We start from the raw sequence: 6,013 nt of genomic DNA, 5'->3' as shown, positions 1-6,013 counted from the left end.
TAACAATATTTTTACTTTATAATATTTTTTATTCAACTTTTTTTCACCTTTTCCAAAACTGAAAAAATATTCGACTTAAATTATTTTATTACTATTCACAAACTATCTGACTATTATCTACAAAATTTTCATCTTATCTTATTTTCCAAGCATCCTATAATCACAATATATTTTCTAATCTTGAGATAATTCTCATTTACAACGAGTTGTTGTCTATGCAGATCACTCTCTATTTAAGCGGTTATTTTAAAAAAAGGAAAAATATTGGGAGCAACCACTGTTGGTAGCAGCCACTTTTGCACTCTATGTGGCATTATTCAAATCACACATCTTTCAAATTCAAAATTACTACTGTGATGAGAGAGAGAGAGAGTGGAGATGAGAGAGAGAGTCAATGAGGGATGAGAGAGAGATCTGATGAGAGAGAGAGCCGACGAGAGAGAGTTGATGAGAGAGAGAGGTAGAAGCCGTTTGTGCATTTTGCACCAAAAACAAAAAAACAAAAGAATCAGAAGTAATCACAATGTGTGCAATATGTGCACAGTTATAGTGATTATTCTGTAGCAATACTCTTTAAAAAATGAGAGATCCAATTAGCTTAAAATAAAATAATATAAATTGGTACTTGTACTCTTGCAGTCAATTTTTTTGGACCTATTTCGGGTCAATCCTTCATGTTCTGTTGGGTGATCATAATCATCATATCCTTTTTAGCCAGCATCTAACAGTATGCATGAGCAACCAATCCAAACACCGAAACACGTTACACACGTACTTATTGTTTCTTTTGTTTTGCAAACAGAGAAATGCTACAGCCGAGATTTCACAAATTGACCTAACTTAATACGGTACCTTAGATTTTAAAATTATTTTTATTATAAAATAAATTTAATATATTATATATATAAAATTATATTAATTTGTGAGTTTACTTTTACGAAATCTCTTTAACTATAGTTGTAATACTTCTCTCAGAAATATTCAATTTTGATTGAATACATAGGAATATCGACATCTTATGAATACACGTCAAATTTTGCATTTTCCAACGTCCGTGTTAATGCTGACATCATATACATCTCTTTAATAATTAATCTATTCATGATCACCAGGTTTCATAATTATTTTAGCCATATGGCCAGATCATGTACAATACTCTCTCACTTCCGTTTTAAAGCTTAAAACAACTGAAAGGACGTATATGGCATAGACGAGCCAGCTAGTAATCTTGAGAGGCAATGGAACTGGAACTGTATTGCTTATGAAAAACAACGTATATGTGAAGAAAACGCCACAATTCACAAGCAGTTTAACTGTAATGCTAAGATTAATGAATCCAGCAACAAAGAAACAAGCAGATGGGAGTAAGATTGCCAGACTCGGCCAATGAAAGTCTCTCGGGAACTGAGTGTAGTTGAACGTAGGCGAGTGCTATATTGATTGCTGCTGGGCAACGCACACCGGAAAGGAAAAAGAAAGAAACACACGCACACCGCATGATAAAAAAAAAAAAAAAGTTTTTCGGTTTTGAATGAATAGAAGGCGTTGGGGCTTTACACTTTGGTTTGAAGATGCAAAAAAGCATGGGGGACCCGGCATATGTTTTTCTTCTTGTTATTTTTGGATGCAACACAAATAGAGAACACCGCACGTTGAAGAACCTTGAAGGGTCCAACTGCCACTGCCCAGCCTCCTCCATTGCCTACCACCTCCATCTCCATTCATTTGGTTTGTTCTTTCCACTCTCTACTATTCATTTAATTTTAGCTTAAAGTTTATGATGTGTTTTTGAGATATTTGGTTTAGACCTTTGGGCATTTTATTTGTTGTTTATTTACTTGATTTTAGTTATTTTTCTTGCTTCTTTAATCTTCCATTAAATATACATTACAATTGTAATAGATTGATTTTGAGAATATATGATTCAAATACAAAGATGAACCCTAGAATTTTGATTTTGGAGCTTTTCAATTTTTAGCTCATATTGCATTAATTATTTTCTAATCTAGCTTAGTTCTTAGTTTAGTTTTGTTAATCTTTTAGACTTACCGATCAAAAAAACGTTTTGTTAATCTTTTGGTTCTATCGCATATTAGGTTAATTAGGACTTAATTAATTTCGATTTTATTAATTAATTTTTTGATTAATTGAGATTGTTTAGCTTAGTTGGTTCATTGATTGTTAGTTTCAATTTGTTAGTCTCTTACATTTCATTTCGACACTCAAAAAAATATAAAAATAGAATCTAGTCCACGACTAGTGCCATTTTCATTCTCATTGCACTCTTCCAGTCATTGCACATACCACCACTTTTATTTTCTCTTTGTGCATATTTTCACCATTTTAAATGAGTTTGTTTTTAAGTAACTTTCTGTGAGGAGACTATCTAGGAATTTATTATAACAATTACGCGACATCCTCCTGCACTTGTGACAGCCTTTGCGCTACTCATTTTTTAGTGAGTCATTGAACCCACAGACGAGCAACCGACAGTCGCCCAGCCACCAAACTGTAAAGCCAATAGCCCCTGTTCTTCCATCGTAAACCACCAAGCCACTGTCGCCATTGTTTCAATGAACTCAACCTCCCAACCACTCTAAATCGTCATGTCCAGCAATTGTGAGGCCAACCATGAGCCACCCAATGCTCCACCATGAAACATCCACTCGGTTTGGGTATAACCTCTATCCCTCTTTATCCTTATCCCTCTCATGGACTGATTTACTTGGGTAGTAGGAGATCACGAATTGAGTTTGAGAATATAACCAACTACAACACACTGCACAACAGCCCCATCGCTTCACACTATGCACAGTCATAACGCAAACTGCACAACCATCCCCATCACTTCACATTCCACACCCAAATCACAACTACTCCATTCACAATCCACAGTTCACAATTCACAATTACCAACAATAGCGCACCATTCACAACACCAATTAAGCTTCACAACCATAATAAATTATCGAGAGAAAGAGATAGAAATTATACCAGGATTAGGGGCTGAGAGCTTGTTGCATGCCGCTTGCTATCCAGTGGTCTAGTAGTTATGGCTATAGATGTGCAAGAAAGAGCTGGGTTGAGGCTTGGTGGTCACTGTTGTGGCCTTAAAAATAGGGGCTGATAGGTGGCTGGGCAGTGAGCCATGTGTGGAGGGGCTAGGTTGTTACGGTTGTTATGGTGGAGGGTGGGTGCTTCATGGTGTTGGCTGGTCGTGTATGGTGAAGACAAAGAGATTGTTGGCCTTGTAGTGTGGCGGTGCATGGTGAAGAGAGAGAGAGAGAGAGAGAGGTGTGTGTGTGTGTGTGTGTGTGTAGAGGCCAATTGAGGGAGGAGGGGAAAATGGGAGGTGATCTGTCGTGAGGGGTGCTATTGGCTTGCGACGGTGGAGTGAGGAGGCAACCCGTGGGAGCAGCAAAGGCTAAGGTCGTGGGTTGAGAGAAACATAGAAGAGGAGAGAGAGAGAGAGAGAGACGTGGGGGTTGGGGTGCAGGACTGTGGGCTACGGGGTCGTTGTGGGTTGCTACACCAATAGATGGAGGTGGTGTTGCCTGTTGAGGATGTGGTGGCAATGGGTTTTCGAAAGAGAGAAGAAGAGAAATCATGGAAGGAAGAGAGAGGGGGTCTATCAGATGAGGTGAGGCCGTGAGGGAGGAGGGGCTAGTTGCGGCGAGGCACGACGGTAGTGGTCTGAGGATGTACAGTCAATGGCAGAAGCTGGCGTGCTAGGGCTGAGCAAAAATCAACAATCCGACTCCGAATCTGACTCCGCACCGGCTTCGACTTGTCGAAGTTGGAGTCGGAGGTTTTTTCCTCTTGGAAGTCGGAGTCGGAGTCATTGATGAACCGACTATGGCTCCGCTCCGCTCCGCTCCGATCCGACCCCGCCTCCACCTCCGATTTTATACATATTTTATAAAAAGATGTGTTTTTCTATATATTAATTATTTAAATTTTATACAACTATATCTTATATAGTTAGTTAAACTTAATAATATACTAGTTAAATAATATATTTATACTATAATATATAGACTAAATTGACTAATAATAGTTTAGTATATGACTACATGTAAATATCATACTATTACAAATTTACAATATTACTACCATGTAACACTAAATTACTAATTTATAAATATAATAACATGTAATACTAATATATATATAATATACTATAAACACTAAGATGCATAATAACATCAACATGTAATATTGCAATACTAATGGATAAACACTAATCTATAAATTTATAATAACATATAATACTAATGTATAATAACTAAAGTATTATTCATATAAATTACTAATAGTATTAATTACTATATATAAATTAGTAAACCACTTTAAGCCTATATATAAATTACTATATAAATCACTATAGTATTAATTACTAATACTATATTACTATATGATACTATTAACTATAGTGATATACTAGTATTAGACATTAGTGTACTAATACAATCAGTGATATAGTTAGTATAATATTTATACTATTAATATTATATAGTTATACTAAATTAAAATCACTATAGCAAATACTAATATATAAGTATGCTAATCACTATAACTAATACTAATATTAATATAGACTACAGTTATAACTTATAGTATTATAACTATACTAAATCACTATAACTTGTACAAATATAATTATACTAAAATTTAAATCACTATAACTAATACTAATATAGTTATATTACTATAGGGTACTATTAACTGTAGTGATATACTAGTATTAGTATACTCATACTATTAGTGATTTAGTTAGTATAATATTTATACTAATACTATTATATATCACTATAGCAAATACTAATATATAATTATGCTAACCACTATAACTAAGAGTAATACTAATATAGAGTATAGTTATAACTTATAGTATTATAAGTATACTAAATCACTATAACTTATACTAATATAGTTATACTAAATCACTATAACTAATACTAATATAATTATACTAATCACTATAACTATATATAGTATTAATATCACTATTAGTATAATATATAGTATTAATAATAACTAATACTAATATAACTATTAGTATAACTAATATGACTACTAGTATAACTAATATTAATACTAATACTAATGTACTAATACTATTAGTGTATTACTAATATTTATATATATATCAGTATAAGAGATTAGAGATTTAATATATATATATATATACATCAAGTATATTAGTGTATTACTAATATTTCGTATGTGGTGCCTTTTTTTAAATATTCATATATAATAATATATATATCATATATTTTTTTATGAATCTTCAAACACAAAACACCGTCCCTCGATCATAGGTCAATCACTGCCCATTGAAGATTCGAAGTTGATAGGTTACCCAAACCCATGTCTCTGTTGTTTAATCAAATCTTTGAGGTTGGTAATGTTGATTTTTTCTATGTTTATTTCCAGATTTGGCATTATAGTTTAACACATAACAAAATTATCTCCATAATTTTACGTGTAAACCAAATAAGGAATTTTGAAATGAAAAAAAAAATGAGGACTGAAATGTGTCTTTCTTGCTTGTTTTTGTCTGCATTCCCGATTGAATATTTTTTTGTGCAAGTTAAGTTATCACAAAACTGATAATTTACACAAATTTACAATGTCATTGATTATACGTAGTGGTCCTTTTTTCTTTTAATGTACAATGACCTAGTAACTATATAACCCATTGCACCATTAACTCTGCTTCCCATTCTTCCTATAAGATCAAAACTCTATTCAATCTCCAATAAAAACTTGGCATAGGGAAGGGGTGAATACATGCAGTGATTCTCTAACATGACAGCCACCAGGCCCGCAACATTTGTCGTTTGTGTCTCCAATATGATCATTCACCTGCTTCTCTTCGCTGCAAGGGTGATCAAAGAAAAGTATAAGCCTTAGGAACTCCCTTCATAACAACCAAACTCAGGCATAACTATTTACATTATTATTTTCGGCAAGGAACTTTCTTCATTATCATGCTATATGTGTGAAATCA

This window comes from Juglans microcarpa x Juglans regia, chromosome 8D, assembly GCF_004785595.1.
Source record: "Juglans microcarpa x Juglans regia isolate MS1-56 chromosome 8D, Jm3101_v1.0, whole genome shotgun sequence".
In the NCBI taxonomy this organism is placed as follows: Eukaryota; Viridiplantae; Streptophyta; class Magnoliopsida; order Fagales; family Juglandaceae; genus Juglans; species Juglans microcarpa x Juglans regia.
Note: the sequence above shows the minus strand (reverse complement) of the source record.